General features: G+C 45.3%; 1 protein-coding gene across 1 annotated transcript in view; it reads left to right on the top strand.

Annotated features, from left to right (window-relative positions):
* LOC101904642 (uncharacterized) overlaps positions 1 to 20,518 on the top strand; it is a 155,858-nt gene extending 135,340 nt beyond the window's left edge. The window contains exon 5 of the transcript XR_009491062.1: positions 16,645 to 20,518. The gene's annotated coding sequence lies outside the window, so the exon portion shown is untranslated. The remainder of the gene's footprint in view (positions 1 to 16,644) is intronic.
* Positions 20,519 to 21,037: the final 519 nt, after the last annotated feature.

The raw sequence follows: 21,037 nt of genomic DNA, 5'->3' as shown, positions 1-21,037 counted from the left end.
CCTATAAAGGTGCCCTTTATCATTTGGAACTTTCTGCTCTAGGGTAAGATGCTTCACTACTTTGATTAAAAAAATTTTTTTAATATAGAATATTTATTTATTGGCTGTGCTGGGTCTTTATTGTTGCACTTGGGCTTTCTCTAGTTGAGGCAAGCAGGAGCTACTCTCTAGCTGCAGAACACGAACTTCTCATTGTGGTGGCTTCTCTCATTTTGGAGCATGAGCTCTAGGCATGTGGGCTTCCATAGTTGTAGAGCATGGTTTTAGTTGCCCCTTGGCATGTGGAATCCTCCCGGACCAGGGACCGAATCCATGTCCTCTGCATTTGGCAGGCGGATTCGGAAGTCCCAAGACACTTAATTGCTTTGGTTTTTTGTTTTTTTTTTTTAAATCCAATCAGTGAGGACAAAAAACCCAACCCATAGCAGTGTCGTGAGGGTTAGAAGCAATATATACAAATGGCCAGTAGAGTCCCTGTGTGGCAGCCAGCCTCCAGTATGGCTCCAGCGATCCTGGCCTCCTGGTGTTCCCCTCTGACACACACCAGTGCAGAAACGTCGCTGCATGACTTCCAAAGCCAGGTCACAAAAGACACTGCTGCTTCCATCTTGTTCTCTCTTGGATCCTTTTCTCTGGGAAAAGCAGCTGCCCTGTCAGGAGGACACTCAAGCAGCCCTCTGGGCAGGTCTACAAGGCGAGGAGCTGAGGTCTCCTGCCAACAGCCAGCACTATTTGGCTAGTCGCATGGAAGAGCCAACTTGAAAATGGACCCTCCAGCCCTGGTCAAGCCTTCAGATGTCCACAGCCCTGGCCAACCTCTTGGCTGCAATCACGTAGGAGACACTGAGCTAGAACCACCCAGTTAAGCCACTCCCAAATTCCTGACCCTCCCAAACTGGGTGAGACTGTATACGTGTTGTTATTTTAAGCTGCTAAGTTTTAGGGTAATTTGTAACACGGCAATAGGTAACTAATATGCACTGGCACATGGTTTATATAATAAATGATTGGTGATACCAACCATTTGTTGAGTTTCCATTATGTGCCTCACATTCAGCTTGAGGCTCTAGAAATGAACCGTATATATTGGGTTGGCCAAAAAGTTCATTCGTGTTTTTCTATAAGATGTAATGGAAAAACCCAGACAAACTTTTTGGCCAACCCATTACATCATCCCTTCCTTTAAGATACTTAGATTAGCCAAGGGAAGAGTAATGGGCTCCAAAGTGGACACAGGTACCCTCAGTACTGAAACCTGCCCCCTGGAAATACTGTTGAAGGAAAGTCCTCTGGAAATCCCAAGTAGGGGAACTATAATACCCGAATTGATTTTAATGTCTTTATGTAATGGCAACCTGTCTGCTTCTCTTACAGAAGAAAATTAGGAACAGAATTCCTTTTATTAAGCAAATTCTGATATCCTGCAATCTGACCAGAACAACACCCACCCACAGAATTTGCTGGGGTGTTGTTAGAGCCAGTGAGGCGCATTTAAATGACGCACTTGAGTTTGAATTATAAGTAAGAGCTGTGCATAGCTATGTGCTTAGGTATAACCTCTGTCACCACCAGGTGGTGCCGTGGAGGCCTTGGCTTCCTCTTGGGGCTGTTGCCATTCTCAGTGGCTCTCTGGGTGTGGACATTTTTGGTAGTTTTTGGTTGTCTTGCGGGATCTTTGTTCCCCTACCAGGGATGGAACCCGGGCTCTCGGCAGTGAAAGTGCAGAGTCCTGACCACTAGACCACCAGGGAATGCCTATGACTTGGATTAGCTTTGGGGGCAGGGGGGTCTCCAGACTGTTTCCCTGAAGTTGGCTTTACTGGCCTCTGGAGGTTCTACTTCCAGTGGTTTCAATAATAATAACAACAACACAATGAGAAGGCAGCCCTTTGTAGACCAGACACTAATATACATAATACATACTATATATGTACATAAAATATAACACAGTTGACCCTGGAACAACATGGGTTTGAACTGCATGGATTTCTTTCAATGATAAATACTGCAGTACTGCATGGGCTCATGGTTGCTTAAATCTGCTAATGTGGAATGGCAGATATGACAGCCCAATATAAGTCATGTGTGAATTTTCAACTTCATGGAGGTTTCTGGCATTCCTAAGCTCTGCTGTGGTTCAATTTATATGATATATAATATTTGGCATGAAAGTGAAAGTGAAGTCGCTCAGTTGTGTCCGACTCTTTGCGACCCCGTGGACTGTAGCCCACCAGGCTCCTCCGTCCATGGGATTCTCCAGGCAAGAATACTGGAGTGGGTTGCCATTTCCTTCTCCAGGAATATTTGGCATAGCATACTATATAATTGGGCTTCCCAGGTGGCGCTAGTGGTAAAAACCTGCCTGCCAATGCAGGAGACACAAGAGATGCGGGTTCAATCCCTCGTTCAGGAAAATCCCCTGGAGGAGGGCATGGCAACCCACTCCAGTATTCTTGCGTGGAGAATCCCATGGACAGGGGAGCCTGGTGGGCTATAGTCCATAGGGTCATGGAGTCAGACACAACTGAAATGACTTAGCATGTGTGCACTCTATAGTTGTGTATAGTAAGTATACTGTATATAATTTTATGTATACTGTATGTGGTATGTAATATATAATCTGTGCAATAAGTGATTTCTGAATCATATGAAATATTTATTATTTTCAGTTTTTTCACATAGTATTATTTTATTAAGGCTTATCCATGTCCTTAAATACTCTTTGGAAACTTGATTTTAATTGCTATTTAATATTCAAGCACATGGATATACCACATCTTATTTGTTTACTATTCTTTTTTGGGATACTGAATTATTTCTCCTTTTTTAACATTACTATGTTGCAGTATAATTCACCTGTGTGAACCTTTGCTTACGTCTCTGATTATGTCCTGACAGTAGATTTCTAGAACTGGAATTACTGGACCAAAGTGTGAGGACATTTTCAGGGCTTCTTCTGTTACCACATTTTTTCTAGTGGAAAAGCCAAATTATAACCCCACCAGTGTGAGTACCCATTTTTCTGTATCCTCACTAACACTGTTTTTTAAAAATTATTATGAAATTTTTTATTAGTTTGGTGAGCTTTTAAAATATATTGTCTTACTTATATATTTTTGCATATCTTTAATTATGCAGGTGAACTTTTTTCATTCATCTATTAAACATGTGCTTCCCTTCTTCTACAAAGGTCTTTTGTTCTCTGTTAGAATGATTGCCTATTTTCTTATTGTATGTGTGTATGTGTGCTTTATTTATTTTTAATTGGAGGATAATTGCTTTACAATATTATGTTGGTTCTTATTTGTTTTTAAGGACTTTTTATATATAAAGGATATTGATCGTTGATCCATCATCAGTATATGATTTTAAATTTTATTTGTAACATTCTCCGGTGTTCTGAGGTTTTGCTTTAATATACCAAATCTATCAATCACAGATTTCTTTCACTGGTGCTAAAAAAGCACTGTCTTATCCAGAAATCAAATAAGTATTCACCTTTATTTTCTCCCTGCTTGTTTTGGAGATTTATCATTATTATTATTTTGAATTTGCTTCTTGTATCCATCTGGATTTTATTTTGGTTTATGATGTTGAGGAGTCAACATTATTTTTTTCCCTAAGTACCTAACCAGTCGTCCCAGCACCAGTGACTAATCCCTTCTTTCTGCATTGATTTGTAATGCTACATTTATGGTATATTAAACTTTTATACAAGCTGGATCCTAGTACATATAAAATCTACATTTTTTGTACTGTTTATTCCTCCAGAGAGATGTTTTTAATATACAGAATGGTCCATGCCATTTTCCTTCCACGACACGCCCAGCTCACCTCCTTTAGTATAAAATCCAGGCTGCCTGCCCCCACCCCGCCCACCAGTCTCCCCTGCTCTGTAGCTCTTGTCACACCAGGGGGGCCCAGTGACTCCACGATCCACCCACCTCATCAGACCTGGTCCTTTTTTCCTCCCACACCCCTGGCACCCTACATCCAACCACTCCACCATCCCTGGTGTGACCACTGGGCTTCTGCCTTGGAAATGGCAGCTTCCCAGTCACCACCCGCCCCCCCGCCCAAGCTCCCTACTCCCTACTTTTCCTTCCCTCTAGTCCATCCACAGGCAGCCATATCCATCTTTGTGTAAGCAAGCATCACGTGTGTGCATCCCCTAAACACATCCCTTGAACAGAGCCTGGCAACCGTGAACTACTCACAGAAGAAAGCACACAGCCCCGAGCAATACCCTGCCCACGTTGCAATGCCCAGTGAACATGCACGAACACACACTGGCAGGACCAGCATGGCGGGACCCGAGTTTTCTCCAGGTGCCAGGTATTCCAGCACCCCACCCCAGCCCATGTTCAAGTGTCTTCCTCTCCCGGGAACGCCCCCACCTCTCTTCCTGACATACTCACCCTTCCAGATGCAACCCTGGCTCTCACCTCTCCAGAGGCGTCCCTGGAGTAACCCGTGCCCTTTCTGTGCCTCCGAGGCCCCCGTGAGCTTTGGTGTCACAGTCACCTCTGTTCATTGCTCTCATGCTTGGATGTAAGAGGAGCCTGTGTTTTCCCAGCCATAAAGCGCATCATCCCAGGACAAACCATAGCTCCACCATCTGGAGCTCTGTGGCCCAGGGCAGGTTACTCAACCTCTCTATGCTCCACTCTGTAAAAGGACAAGGGTAACTTTGAGTGGTTATCGTGAGGATTAAATGAACTAATATCAGCAAAAGGCTTTGAACACTGCCTGGATTGCTAAGTGCCTTGTACTCAGGGTATTATTCTTTTTTTTTATAATTAGTTTTCTTCTTCCCACATCTTCAGGGCAGGTACACAGCACGTGGGTGTTAAATAAGGGAAACAAGGAGAGCAGAGGGGAAAAAGGAGGACAGAAGAGAGGCAGGCAGGATGGGGGTGTTGGCCTTCCCTGACCACCACCCCCCTCCTGGCTACTCCTGGACATCCCTTCCCTGGCTGGTCATCCATGCCGCCCTGTACTATTAACTCTTTTTTTAATTTGAGATGTAAAGTTGCTGCTAAGTTGCTTCAGTGGTGTCCAACTCTGTGCAACCCCATAGACGGCAGCCCATCAGGCTCCCCCGTCCCTGGGACTCTCCAGGCAAGAACACTGGAGTGGGTTGCCATTTCCTTCTCCAATGTATGAAAGTGAAAAGTGAAAGTGAAGTCGCGCAGTCGTGTCCGACTCTTAGCGACCCCGTGGACTGCAGCCTACCATGCTCCTCTGCCCATGGGATTTTCCAGGCAAGAGTACTGGAGTGGGTTGCCATTGCCTTCTCCGGAGATTTAAAGTAATTAATTAATAATTTTTTGGCTGCATTGGGTCTTAGTCGCGGCCCGAGAACTCTGTCATTGTGGCGCTCGGGTTTTGTTGTCCCGCGCTATGTGGGATCTTAGTTCCCCGACCAAGGATCGAACCCCCACCCTCTGCACTGGAAGGAAGATTCTTAACCACTGGACCACCAGGGGAAGTCCCCTGTACTATTTATTCTTGGCACCTTATCCCCTGGTGGGAGGCGTCTTCCACCTGTATCATCAGTCTGGCTGCCATGGGCACTCCAGAATGTTTGCTGAATTAAATCAAAACCAAGAACGGAGGGGCCATATGTCCAGTAGGGGGCGCTCACTGCTGGGGATGCCCAGTTTGGGTCTACTCTCGGCGTGGGACCGGAGAGCTGACGACAGTAACAGCTAAGGAGCTTTGGTGTCGCGGCTACCTCCGTTCACTGCACTTACGCTTTGATGTAGGAGGGGCCCGTGGTTTTCCCGCCGTAGAGAGCAGCGTTTGAGCCCTCACTGTGTCACACCCTGGGTTAGTCCCTCACCTGCTCTCAATCCTCACAGCAAGCCCAGGAGCTGGTTATAGGCACAACCTCCTTGTACAGATGAGGCGACAGAGGCACAGACAGGCGGAGTAACTTGCCCAAAACACACAGCTAGCATGTGTCAGAGCTGGCATTCCCAAACTTTTCCTTTCCTAACGGTGCGGGACACCTCAGTTGCGTAGACCTACCTACCCGGGCAGAAAGAGAGCTGCCTCCCTCTCCCAGGGCTTCAGAATTCAATCCCGAGGTGGGCTTTGAAACCACTGCAGCCTGAAGCTTTGAGGGCCCCACACCAATGCCCTGTGGCTATGTGGAGATCATAACAGTGCCTGGGGTCCAGTCTCAACAAACACTCAGTTGTATTTATAATATATAATACAGTAAGTCCCCCACATATGAATGAGTTCCATTCCAAGAGCACGTTCATAAGTCCAATTTGTAAATCCATCGAAGTTAGCCTGGGTACCCAACTAACACAATCAGCTATATAGTACTGTACTGTAATAGGTTTATAATACTTTTCACACAAATAGATCATTAAAAAAACAAAACATAAAAATAAAACATTTTTAATCTTAGAGTACAGGACCTTGAAAAGTGCAGTAGCACAGTACAACAGCTGGCATACAGGAGCTGGCCCTAAGTGAACAAGCAAGAAGAATTACTGACTGAAGGGGGAAGCGAGGTGGATGATGGCAGAGCTGACGGATCGTCTGCAACAGCAGATGGAGTTCAGTTCAGTCACTGAATCAAGTCCGACTCCTTGCGACCCCGTGAACCGCAGCACGCCAGGCCTCCCTGTCCATCACCAACTCCCGGAGTTCACCCAAACCCTTTTCCTTATAGGGGACTGGAATGCAAAAGTAGAAGTCAAGAAACACCTGGGGTAAGAGGCATATTTTGCCTTGGAGTACAGAATGAAGCAGGGCAAAGGCTGAAAGAGTTCTGCCAAGAGAACGCACTGGTCATAGCAAACACCCTCTTCCAACAACACAAGAGAAGACTCTACACATGGACATCACCAAATGGTCGACACCGAAATCAGATTGATTATATTCTTTGCAGCCAAAGATGGAGAAGCTCTATACAGTCAGCAAAAACAAGACCGGGAGCTGACTGTGGCTCAGATCATGAACTCCTTATTGCCAAATTCGGACTGAAATTGAAGAAAGTGGAGAAAACCATTACCTGAAGGTCATCCATTCAGGTATGACCTAAATCAAATCCCTTATGACTATACAGTGGAAGTGAGAAATAGATTTAAGGGACTAGATCTGATAGACAGAGTGCCTGATGAACTACGGACAGAGGTTTGAGACATTGTACAGGAAACAGGAATCAAGACTGTCCCCAAGAAAAAGAAATACAAAAAAGCAAAATGGCTGTCTGAGGAGGCCTTACAGTTCAGTTCAGTTCAGTCTCTCAGTCATGTCCAGCTCTTTGCGACCCCATGAATCGCAGCACGCCAGGCCTCCCTGTCCATCACCTACTCCTGTAGTTCCCTCAGACTCACATCCATCGAGTCAGTAATGCCATCCAGCCATCTCATCCTCTGTCGTCCCCTTCTCCTCCTGCCCCCAACCCCTCCCAGCATCAGAGTCTTTTCCAATGAGTCAACTCTTTGCATGAGGTGGCCAAAGTACTGGATTTTCAGCTTTAGCATCATTCCTTCCAAAGAAGTCCCAGGGCTGATCTCCTTCAGAATGGACTGGTTGGATTTCCCTGCAGTCCAAGGGACTCTCAAGAGTCTTCTCCAACACCACAGTTCAAAAGCATCAATTCTTCGGTGCTCAGCTTTCTTCACAGTCCAACTCTCACATCCATACATGACCACTAGGAAAACTATAGCCTTGACTAGATGGACCTTTGTTGGCAAAGTAGTGTCTCTGCTTTTGAATATGCTATCTAGGTTGGTCATAACTTTTCTTCCAAGGAGTAAGTGTCTTTTAATTTCATGGCTGCAGTCACCATCTACAGATAGCTGTGAAAAGAAGGGACTCGAAAAGCAAAGGAGAAAAGGAAAGATATAAGCATCTGAATGCAGAGTTCCAAAGAATAGCAAGGAGAGATAAAGACTTTCTCAGTGATCTATGCAAAGAAATAGAGGAAAACAATAGAATGGGAAAGACTAGAGATCTCTTCAAGAAAATTAGAGATACCAAGAACATTTCATGCAAAGATGGGCTCAATAAAGGACAGAAATGGTAGGGACCTAACAGAAGCAGAAGATATTAAGAAGAGGTGGCAAGAATACACAGAAGAACTGTACAAAAAAGATCTTCATGACCCAGATAATCATGATGGTGTGATCACTCACCTAGAGCCAGACATCCTGGAATGTGAAGTCAAGTGGGCCTTAGGAAGCATCACTATGAACAAAGTTAGTGGAGGTGATGGAATTCCAGTGGAGCTATTTCAAATCCTGAAAGATGATGCTGTGAAAGTGCTGCACTCAATATGCCAGCAAATTTGGAAAACTCAGCAGTGGCCACAGGACTGGAAAAGGTCAGTTTTCATTCCAATCCCAAAGAAAGGCAATGCCAAAGAATGCTCAAACTACCGCACAATTGCACTCATCTCACATGCTAGTAAAGTAAGGCTCAAAATTCTCCAAGCCAGGTTTCAGCAATACATGAACCGTGAACTTCCAGATGTTCAAGCTGGATTTAGAAAAGGCAGAGGAACCAGAGATCAAATTGCCAACATCTGCTGGATCATCGAAAAAGGAAGAGAGTTCCAGAAAAACATCTACTTCTTCCTATTGACTAAGCCAAAGCCTTTGACTGTGTGGATCACAATAAACTGTGGAAAATTCTGAAAGAGATGGGAATACCAGACCACCTGACCTGTCTCTTGAGAAACCTGTATGCAGGTCAGGAAGCAATAGTTAGAACTAGACATGGAACAACAGACTGGTTCCAAATAGGAAAAAGAATACATCAAGGCTGTATATTGTCACCCTGTTTATTTAACTTATATGCAGAGTACATCATGAGAAACGCTGGGCTGGAAGAAGCACAAGCTGGAATCAAGATTGCCGGGAGAAATATCAATCACCTCAGATATGCAGATGACACCACCCTTATGGCAGAAAGTGAGGAAGAACTAAAGAGCCTGTTGATGAAAGTGAAAGAGGAGAGTGAAAAAGTTGGCTTAAAGCTCAACATTCAAAAAACTAGGATCATGGCATCCGGTCCCATTGCTTCATGGGAAATAGATGGGGAAACAGTGGAAACAGTGTCAGACTTTATTTTTCTGGGCTCCAGAATCACCGCAGATGGTGATTGCAGCCATGAAATTAAAAGCCGCCTACTCCTTGGAAGGAAAGTTATGACCAACCTAGATAGCATATTCAAAAGCAGAGACATTACTTTGCCAACAAATGTCCATCTAGTCAAAGCTATGGTTTTTCCAGTGGTCATGTATGGATGTGAGAGTTGGACTGTGAAGAAAGCTGAGTGCTGAAGAATTGATGCTTTTGAACTGTGGTGTTGGAGAAGACTCTTGAGAGTCCTTTGGACTGCAAGGAGATCCAACCAGTCCATCCTAAAGGGGATCAGTCCTGGGTGTTCATTGGTAGGAGATGGAGGGCAAGCTGCAATTTTAGTCATTGCTGACATGATTGGATGTGCGAAAGCATGTTCGCATCTTGGAAAGTTTGCAACCGGAAGGTTCGTATGTAGGGGACTTACTGTAGTGACTAAATGTTGGCTACTACTGGCATGATTTTTGTGAGGTTAAAGTGTTCTCTGGAGAGACCCTTCACTCTCCGGAGACACTCTTGAGTTGATCATTCTGTCTTTACAAATAAAATGAACCTGTGGTGATGTTCTTTCCAGAGAGAAACTCCCAGCTCTAGCCTTCAAACGCCTCTTCTCAGCAAGCTTCTGGGTGAAAGCGTTCTGTTTTCTTTACTTTGCACGTCGCAAATGAGCGATACCACTTCCCTCGCTGCCTAATTTATGCCCCGTTTCAAATTGCCCAGGTTCCATATACCAAGCAGTATTTCCTGATACTCATTTCATCCCATGGGGTCTGTCTAGACCCCAGGATTACTGAGAATCAAGAGACAACCCTGAATTTTTTTTTTTTTTTAGCCTTCCCTTGAAAACCGCACGGTCTTCCCACATTCTCCTGTGGTCCCTTCAATTCTGGCTCCTTTCTGTAAGTGAAGGGAGAACCTTCTAAAGAAAAGTCATTGGATTTTGGGTTTTTTTTTTTTTTTTTGGTTTGATTGTCGTTCCCTTCTCAGAAAGCATTTGAAATTGACTCTAACTCTCAAGTGTGTTTTGAGTTGAGTTCAACTTTTAACGTTCCGTGAAAATTTGGATTTAATTAGTTTCTCTTGAGTTCTGAAATCGTGTGATACTTTTATTTTCTGTTTCCTGGACTGCAGCCTTGCCACATTCGTGGAAAAACTGAAGGGGGGAATATTTTCTCGTAAGAATGAATGTGAAATGGATTGAAATTGTTACTTGAGGGGAAATGACTGATTTCTGGCCTCCAGGCCAGGCCCGCAAGACAGGGCGCTCTGACTCCACGGCACGCTGCCGGTGAATTGGACTGGAAACATTTGGACCCTAAAGTGGAACTTGTCACATGGTCTGATGGAGCCGACACTGGCAGTCCCTTCCATGGGTTTGTTGCCGTGGAGACGCAGCCTGTGAGCTTGGGAGAATGTGGCTAGGTTCCACCTGGGATGCCAGGGGTGTGTTTGCTATTGTTGTTCAGTTGCTATGTCGTGTCTGACTTCTCCTGACCCCATGGACTGCAGCACACCAGGCTTCCCTGTCCTGCTGTCTCCCAGAGTTTGCTCTAATTTGTATCCGTTGAGTCAGTGATACTATCTAACCGTCTCATCCTCTGCTGCCGGCTTCTTCTTTTGCCTTCAATCTTTCCCAGCATCAGGGTCTTTTCTGATGAGTCAGCTCTCCGCATCAGGTGGTCAAAGTGTTGGAGCTTCAGCTTCAGCATCAGTCCATCCAGTGAATATTCAGAGTTGACTTCCCGGTTGGAAGCCCTTGCATTGTTTTTGCTATTGTTTCTGTACAAATTACCACAAACCTAATGGCTTAAAACAACATGAATTTATCATCTTACATTTCTGGAGGTCAGAAGATCAAAACTGGGTCTCATGGGGCTAAAATCAAGGTGTCAGCAGGGCTGTGTCCCTTCTGGAGGCACTAGGGGAGAACCCATCCCTGACGCTTTGGCATTTGGAGGCTGCCCACATTCCCCGGCTCGTGGCCACATCACTTCAAATTCCGCTTCTGTCCACACAGCTCCTTCTGTGACTCTGGGCCCTCCTTTCCTCTTATAAAAAGTCTTGCGATTACATGGGCCCATCCAGATAATCCAAGGGCTTCCCTGGTAATTCAGTTGGTAATGAATCCGCCTGCAATGCAGGAGACCCCGGTCCAATTCCTGGGTCAGGAAGATCCGCTGGAGACAGGATAGGCTACCCACTCCAGTATTCTGGCCTAGAGAATTCCATGGACTGTATAGTCCATGGGGTCACAAAGAGTCAGACATGACTGAGCGACTTTCACTTTCACTTTTCCCTTTCATCCAGATAATCCAGGAACGTCTCGCCGTCTCAGGGTTCTTAACTGAATCACAATCAAATCACATCTTTGCTGTGTAAGGTTACATATTCTCAGGTTCTGGGTATTAGGTTGCAGACATCTTCGGGGTCCATTAGTCAGCCTTCCCCACGATGCTTGTCACTGCCTAGGGTTGAGACATCCCAGGAAGTGCTATCAGCATTAGGAAATGGGCCTTTCCTGGTCCCAAATCCAATTCACAGCCTCATTTTTTAAAAAGTATTTCTTTATTTTATTTGGTTGTGCTGAGTCTTAGCTGCAGCTGTGGGATCTTTGATTTTCATTGTGGCAGGTGGGATCTTTAGTCATGGCATGTGAGATATAGTTCCCTGAGCAGGAATCAAACCCAGACCCTCTCCATTGGGAGTGTGGAGTCTTAGCCACTGGATTGCTAGGGAAGTCCCTGCAGTCTTATTTCTAGGGTGAGTATAAGAGCTATCTGTTGGGACAGCAGTGATCCTTGAGGACATTTCCATAGCATTCCTGGAAGAGAGGAAGCTGGCTATGCCCAGATCCCGGAGCATTTCCTGGAGAAAGCCCCCAGGGTCTTTGGAGGTTTAGAGACCACAAATTGAATCCCCACTTTAGTCAATTCGCCAGAATGGCTTTGAACTTCAGCTTCTTCAAGACCTGGGTGAAAAGCTCTGTCTCTCAGAGTCCTTGTGTGGATTAATGGAGATGAGTGTGAACATAATAAAGCACTCTGCATATGGAACATGGTCGTGATATCACTATCGAAGAATGATTATAATTGAAAAATGGAAAAAATTGGTCTGTATTACACCCTTCATTATGAAATGCAGAAATAATCAACCTTTTAGATTCTAGTTAAAAAACAAAAGCAAGCAAATCTCCTTAAGAGCCAGTTAGCCTGGTGGGAAAACCCAAGGATTCTCTACTTCTTTTAGGCCCTAATGGTGTTGACCACCTTTGTACAACTTTGCTTGTATAGGATAGATTTTCAGTGCCTGTGGGGTCAGTTTGAAAATGGTATGGAAAGTTGGGTGGGACATTTCCCCTTGACTCTGTGGCAGTCATGACATCTCAACTCCAGGCAAAGATCTGAACCTCAATGATTGGTTTATTTGGCCTGCCTACTTTTCTATTCACTACTTTTATCTCCTTTCTCCAAAATCTATCTACCTGGAGACCAGGTGGCTTAGGAAGAAAGCATTGTATGGTTTAGACATCCCTGTGGTCAAATCCCGTCCCTATTATTTGCTGTGTGATTTTGGGCCAGTTTCTTAACGTTTCTGATCTTCTGAGTTCTAACTTATAGAAAATGAAAACCAGCAGGAAAGTGCTAATTGGTGCTCCTAAGATATGGAAGGTGGCCAGTGAGCGCTAGTTTCCCTCTGTCCTGTTGGGTGGTATTCCCTTACTCAGCATAATCTCACCAGATTTGAGTCGTAGTGGTCTGAGAAACTGAGTCCTGTTTTAAATCCTGGGGGTATATGTTTCTATCCTGGCTTTAATCCCAAATGGTTACATATTCTTGGACGAGCCATTAGCCTCTCTAGGCTTCAGTCTTCCTATCTGTAGAATGAGAACCAAACTGCCATTCTGCCTGTCTTATTCAGCTCAGGCTGCTATAACAAAATACCACAGATTTAAACAATAGACATTTGCCTCTCACAGTTCTGGAGGCTATAAGTTCAAGATCAAGGGGCTGGCAGATTCCATGTCTGGTGAGGACCTGATTCTTGGCTTGTAGACAACTGCTTTCTCGCTGTGTGCTCATGTGGTCTGCACTTGAGGGCTTGAGGAAGAGAGGGTAAGAACAAGGGAGAAAAAGGAGAATGGGAAAGAGAGAGAATGATTTTGTTTCCTTTTTATAAGGCCACTAATCCCCTCATGAGGGCCCCACCCTCATCTAACCCTAATGGTCTTCCAGAGGCCCCACCTCCAAATACCATCACATCGATTTTGGGTGAACCCATTCAACCCATACTATTCATTTCATAAGGGGCCACAAGAAAATATTCATTGGAAGAACTGATGCTGAAGCTCCAATACTTTGGCTACCTTATATGAAGAGCCAACTCATTGGAAAAGACTGATGCTGGGAAAGATTGAGGGCAAAAGGAGAAGGGGGTGACAGGATGAGATGGTTGGATGGCATCATTGACTAAACGGACATTAGTTTGAACAAACTCTGGGGGATAGTGAAGGACAGGGAAACCTGGCTTACTGAAGCCCATGGAGTCAAAGAGTCAGACATGGCTTAAGCAACTGAACAACTATACTAACTACAAGAAAATAAGGCATGGCTTTTGGAAAATAAAGTATAATGGAAAACCCACTGTTGAAGCAAAGAAAAGGATCAGTTTCCTAAAGCATTCAGGATACCCACGCATTATACATTTTCTAACAGCATTCATTTTTGCTGGAATGGAAATGAAATATATTGCTTTTAATTATCAACTCAAATATCCATCGTCCATCCATCGGTGATGCACACCTATCAAGCAGCCTGGGGAGTGTGCCAGCTCCTCAGGGAGTGTGAAGACCCTAACCATTCACACCCCCAGCCTCCACTTCTGCGACCAGGCTCCCTTCTGCAGAGACAAGTGATCATCAGGGTGTTCTGGGCTGGGAGCCTGACCAAGGAGGAGAAAAGGTGGCCGGTCAGCTGGTTCACCTCACTTGGCTCCAAGAAGCAGGCACCAGAGTGACCAGCTTCTGTGGGACGATCCATCCCCAAGGTCACCGAGTGGATCCACACTGACTGCGTGGTCCTGGAGCGTCTTCTAACAGAGCAAGAACGGGGAAGAGGAAACTGGACACAGTGATGGGCTGAGCCAAGAGCGTGCTGACTTGGGAGGGTACCACCAAGGGGTACAGAACAAACTAGAAGCTGGCAGCTGCCACGATGCTGCCATGGCTGCAAGCAGGCTGTCCTGGTGACATACCCTTGGGATCCGACACAGATGGATTGTGGATGTCCTGGGAATGGGGGGCAGTTTGGGGCTTCTGTTTGAGTTTTTTAAAAATAGAACAAAAAAGTACACTAGCTTTGCTTGCGGAATCATCACAAGTTGGTTATGCTGACAGGAATGGGATCCCAGAATAGGAACCAGCTGGAGATTCATATGGAGAAAAACAAAGATCCGGATGATTTTTTTTTTTTTTTGCCTGCTGGCACGTTAGCAAAACAAACAAGCAAACAAAGGGGGGGTGGTGGGAAATGCTTCAGTGCGCTATTGAGGAATAGAAACTACAATGCATGTGGAGTCAAAGGGACCAGCTTTGCCCTTCCTGATTAGAAAGAACTGCAAGAGTCCTGACAACTAGGAATATGGGCTTCCGTCTGTCAAACCCAAGGGAAAAAGCATCTGTGACGCCATCAAATGGCAGGGTGGTGGGGCCAAGCAGAAAGGCGGTAAGTGGGTTCCATCATGGCGGGCATCATTTCAGTGACTTAGGGCTATTTCTGACCACAGAGAGGGTAGCCACCCCTGGCTGCACAGAGGCTGTATTCTGGGGGTTCCCGTAGACACTTTACACCTCTCTCCTCCATTGGAACCTCCCTTTCCTGCCCAGTCCAGCGCTTGAATTCACAGCAGTGAACCTGGCCTGAGGCAGAAGTGGGTGGGTGGTGGTCCTTGATCTCTGGGATGTCAAGTTAGAAGAAAGAAAGGTGAAGACAGGAACAGTGGTGGGAGTGCTACCCTTGGGGGCTTGTAGGTTTTTTTATGCACTCTCTCTGGCATTGGAAGGACTTCAGACTGTTTCAAATTATCTATGAATATATTTCCCTTTGGATTGTCAGGCAGCCAGGCAGAGAAGTGGAAGATGCCTCCTCAGCCAGCACAGCCCCTCCAGGAAAATCGTTGCCAGACACAGGGAACTTGGCTCCAGGTTGGGTCTTAACAGCCAAGGCTCGGGCTTAAGCATCTGAAATGAGGGTTCTAATAGCAACCAGGTGGACTGGGAGGGGGACCAAAAAAGCCAGCACCCACCAAACACCAAACCTGAGCAGACATCTGGTCCCAGGAAGGCCCCAGAAAAGAAACCCTAGTATTTGATGAAATCATCCTACCATAGGAAAGATGGGGAACTTTACCTTCAAGAAGGAAAACACTTTTGAAAAAAAGACTTACTGCAGGAATAGGAAATGAATTGTAGAAAGCCTCTGTCTTGGGTTGACAACAGTGGCTTGCAGGATCTTAGTTCCCTGACCAGGGATCACACCTGTGCCCCCTGCAGTGGAAGAGCAGAATCCTAACCACTGGACCACAGGGAATTCTGAAGGACATATGATCCTAAAATAAGGTCAACATGATGTGGCACTGGATTGTAATGAAATGGAGTGGGCAGAAACAGTAAAGGAACTGGATGTGTCTGAAAAGATCATGAGGGAATTAACAATACACCCAAAGGATGGACTCTGACTCTGGAAGCATTGGGAAACAATGGAAACAGTAGAAAACTGAGTCAGTGATGTTCAGGAAAAGGGAGGAAGCTGGTGGTTGTTGGCCAAGATCCATGCTCCCCACCTCTTCCATGGGAACAAACAAAACCTTTATTACTCTCTCTTCCTGGGTCCCTGTGCACTTTTTGGGGGGCAGGCACTGGCCCCTCCGAGACCCAAAGAGGTGGATCTTGGTTGATGTAAGTCAACCACAGGTGTGTCATCCCCCTTTGTCGATGATTGTCTTAAGCCTGGTCCTGGGTGCCCCGCTGGCCAGTGACTCATGAGGTGGTCTCCGCAGGGGAATGGTGGACAAGCTGGAGGCACATGGAAAGGCTCGCCCCTCTCTTCTACTGGACGTCACCTTGTCTGCATGTGATGCTGGTAACCATGCCCTCCAACTAGCCACCAAAGACGGTGGAGAAGAGAGGGAAGAACTTGGCTCCAGGCGCTGTGTCACCAATTAAGCAAACCTGGGACTATCTACCTCCCACCTTCTTATTAGGAGACCACAGAGGTTCTGATTGTTTAAGTCTCTGGTAGGGGGATTTCCTGCTCCCTGTTGCTAAAGACACCCATCTAGATAAGTTTGAGGAGCTCCCCTAAGTGCAGAAGGAAAGAACACATGCAGAAAAGGTGATGAAATATGAATGACAGAAAAGTGACTCAGGCAGGGAGTGATGGCTGGTCCTGAGGGAGAAACCAGAGTAAAACCCAGGAAGACTCAATACAAACTGAGAAAAGACACCAGTCTGCAAACTGATGATGACATTCTGTTGTAGGTCAAGGTCTTGGACAGATCCACAGTCAGAGGACAGCAACACACTGGGAAAAGGACAGAGGACATGGACAGAAGCCACAGAAAAATGCTGTTCAGATGGCCCGTGTGCTTGTGAAAAGATTCCCAGCCTCCTTCAAAGTAAGAGAAAGGCAAAAATGGAACCAAGATTGTGATGTCATTTCCATCAAGTTGGTAGGGACTGGAAGTAAGAAAGCATCCTTTTGGCTGGCTGGCTGGGATGCTCCTATATTACTGGTGGGAATGCAATGCGTCTTCAACCACACATGGGGGCGGGCAGATTGTTATCATTTGTCAACACGATAAAAGCACATATCCCTCCTGGGAATTTATCCCACAGAGACATGCACCAGTGGGAAATGGTGCTTAAACAGATAAATGATAGATAAAGCTGCACAGGGCAGTTTACCTCTAATACCTAGTAGCAGGATACTGGCAACAACTTCAAGTCCATTCATAAAGGACCGGTTGCATAAATTACACTCCATTAAAAACTAGACAACTGTCTGTTATACTAGTGTGGGTAGGTCTCCCAGATAGATATTTAGAAAGCAAGATGTGAATGGCACACTGCCATTTGTGAAAAAGGGTTTCCTTGGTAGCTCAGATGGTAAAGATACTGGCTGCAATGCAGGAAACTCAGGTTCAATCCCTGGGTCAGGAAGATCCCCTGGAGAAGGGAATGGCAACCCACTCCAGTACTCTTGCCTGGAGAATCCCATGGACAGACCCCGGGGTCACAAAAAGTTGGACATGACTGAGCAACTAACACTTTCACTCTATCTGTGGAAAAGGTGGGGAAAAGGAACACACACACACACACACACACACACACGTATTCATATTTGTTTGTTGTTGTGGACTCCAAATTCGTATGTTGAAGTCTAACCCCCAGTGTGACTGTATTTGGAGAAAGGACCTTTAAGGAGATAATTTAAGTGAAAGCAGATCCTGAGAGTGGGGCTCAATCCAATATGGCTGATGTCCTTATAAGAAGAGGAAGACGCCAGGGGTGCACGTGCATAGAGAGGGGCCATGAGTGGGCACAGGAGAAGAAGGCTGTCTTCAAGCCAAGGAGAAGGACTTCAGGAGAAACCAACCCTGCCCGCACCTTGGTCTCAGACTTTAGCCTCCAGAATTGTGAGGGAACACATTTTTGATATTTAAGGCACCCATTCTGTGACGTTTTATTATGACCCTTTGAAGACACTTGTATGAGCATGGAAAAGCTTTAGAAAGATGCCAAAGAAGCTACTAACAGAGGGTACCTTGTGAGGAGGGGGACTGGGGGGTTAAGAAAAGAGGAGTAATTTCTCACTGTATATCCTTCTATGCTCCCTTTCATATTAAAAACAGTTACAAGTAAAAAAATACCCACTAGGAACCAATTAAATTTTTCTTAATATGATAAAGATGATTTATCATAAGCTTGACAACTAGTATCATATTAAATGGTGAAGCCATAAAGGCATTCCCATTAAAAATCAGGAGCAAGACAGGAATGCCTGGTAGCACAGCATTATTGAAAGTTCTGGATGGGCCAAGTAAGCCAATGCAATAAGACATGAATATTAGAAAGGGGATCCAGTGATGGAAAGGAAGACACATGTATCATTATTTGCAGATGATAGTCTTTATTCCTATTATCATTTTTCAATATGGTGGCTGCAATGCATCTTTTATATATTTTTGTGATTTAGAACAATTTTAAAGGGGATCTTCTGTCATTCATTAATAAGCACAGACATAGGGAGGTGAATATAGGCAACATTTAAACTTAGGCAGCTATGAATCATATTTTTATATGTTAACTGCAATAATCCTTATTTGGGGGAATTTTAGACAGTGATTTAAGGAGACCATATTTATTTAAAAAGAATGTTGGCGTTAAAGGGCAAATTCACAGGAGGCTGGGCCGTGAGATTAGTGGGAGGAGGCCTTTACTTGACAGCTTGCCCATGAATTTCTCCCACCTCTAAGAGGCTTTCAACAAGCTGGAACCTGAGTATTATATGCTAGGTAATTGGCTGTAATTAATTCCACAACCTTGGGCCCCTCACAGGATTGCCTTGCCAAATGAAAGCAAAACACGCTGAAGCAAACTCTTCCCTCCACCTAACTCCACTGAGTGGGACTAGAGCCCTCTGACAGTGGGGCTCCCACTGCCAAAAACCCACTGCAGACTGTGTAATAAAATGCCCTCACTAGGGAAGCCCTGGCCCAGGAAGGGAGGCTGACACTGCTGTTCACGATTGCTGTGTTCTTGATCCCACGGGCCCAGCCACAGCCATGTAAGCCCCACTGGGGCCCAGTTGGCCAAACCATTTTCATACTGTCTTTACTTTGCTCCCAGTAGAACAAAGCAGTAGCCTGAGGGCTTTGTTCCAGGTACGGATTCTCATGAGCTGCGAGGAGAGTGTGGCAGTGGAGGTCGGGTAAGGAGTGAGGTTGGGTGGATGTCTCAGTTCTAGTTGCTCAACTCCTGTGTCCCAGCCTTACCTGATCAGCCTCCCAAGATGCTGATCTCAAAAGATGGCAGTCAAGTTCCCCTATAGAGACTTCCCTCGTGGTCCAGTGGTTAAGAATCTGCCTTGCAATGCAGTGGACACGGTCAGAGAACAAAGATCCCATATGCCTCGGAGCAACTAAGTCTGTGTGCTGCAAGTACTGAGCCCTCACACTTTGGAGTCTGTGCAACACAACTAGAGGGTCTGGGCAGCTCAATGAAAGATCTTACATGCCACAACTAGACCCAGTGCAGCTAAATGCATAAATATAAAAAAGTTGCCCCATAATCTGTTCTACTCACTGTAGTCAGAATAATCTTTCAGAAACATAAATGGCATCATCCTCTGTTTAAAATCTCCCACTGGCTTTCCTTTGCTTTTAGTATCATGTCCATGGTCTTCTCTATGGTCTCCAAAGCTCTCCCTGATCTGCCCTTGTCTGTCTCTTCAAGTTTATCTTGCATCACTCACTTCAGCCCACTGACCCTGCTATTCCGTAAGTGCAGAATGCTTGTCCCTTCATGTTCTCTTCCCTTCATCCAGAAGTTCTCCTAGGGTTCTACAGAGCTTTCTGTTTCTCATCAGAAAATCTCATCTCTGACCTTCTCCACTAACTTCTCCATCTGAGTTCTCCACTAACGACAGACCTCTCCGCACTTCTGTATAATTTATTGGTTTGCATGTTTATTTCCTGTCTCCCAACCCCATCCCAAGAAGGCCTCTCCCATGAGAGCAGGGTCTTTGTCTTGATCACTGCTATGCTTCACACAGAGTAGGAAATAAAAAGACATGCTTAATTATTTTAACTGATTAAGAAAGAAATAGATGGACAAGGACTTCGTTTATGTATCAGTATAAGATCCAAACCCATGGGTTTACTAGGCAGGTAATTGAACTTCAGGTTTCTCATGCAAATATGCCCTTACCCCAAGGAGTAACTGACTTCAGGCTTCTCCTGCAAACATCCCCTTACCCCAAGGAGATCTAATTTTTAATTTGCAATTTTGGTTTTTTCTTTGAAAGAAGTCCTCGCTAACATCCTTCGGTCACCCCCAAGGCAATACTCGTGACATTTTCTCAGTCATTGGCAGACAGAGCTGTGGGGTGTGCTTGTTCTAGCTGAGGGCAAACAGGGCCATTCTGTCTTCTTGTCTCACCTCATGCTGTAAATAAGTATCCTTTTTGCAGTCTCTCTCTCTTTTTTGTTGCATTCTTGTGCTTTTTATAGGCAACTGCTATTTAAAATGGCCCCGTGTGTAGTCCTAACGCATTATTTAGTGTTCCTGAGTGCAAGAGGCTGTGATGCACCTTAAGCAGAAAATACCTGTCTTATGTAAACTTCATTCAGAGGTGAGTGACAGCGCTGTCGGCTGTGCGTCCAGTGGTAATGAATCCGTAATATATAGTAATCAAATCATCTTTAAACAGAAACAAAAATCGATGCTTCCTCATTGTGGTGTTGCAAAAAGACTCTCAGGAGTCCCTTACAGCAAGGAGATCAAACCAGTCCATCCTAAAGGAAATCAACCCTGAATATTCTTTGGATATGATGCTGAAGCTGAAGCTCCAATACTTTGACCATCTGATGCAAAGAATTGACTCTTTGGAAAAGACCCTGATGCTGGGAAAGACTGAAGGCAAAAGGAGAAGGAGGCAGAGGATGAGATGGTTAGATAGCATCACCAACTCAATGGACATGAATCTGAGCAAACTCTGGGAGACAGTGGAGGACAGGGGAGGCCGGCCTGTGGCAGTCCGTGGGGTTGCAGAGTTGGACGGCTTAGCGACTGAACAACAGCAACATATAAAACCAGTTTATGCTTCGACTGGTTGATGAAAATGTTGTGACCAGAGGCTTGCAGGAACCCA

The sequence above is a fragment of the Bos taurus genome, chromosome 17 (assembly GCF_002263795.3).
Source record: "Bos taurus isolate L1 Dominette 01449 registration number 42190680 breed Hereford chromosome 17, ARS-UCD2.0, whole genome shotgun sequence".
Taxonomy (NCBI): domain Eukaryota; kingdom Metazoa; phylum Chordata; class Mammalia; order Artiodactyla; family Bovidae; genus Bos; species Bos taurus.
This window is presented reverse-complemented; position numbering and strand designations above follow the sequence as displayed.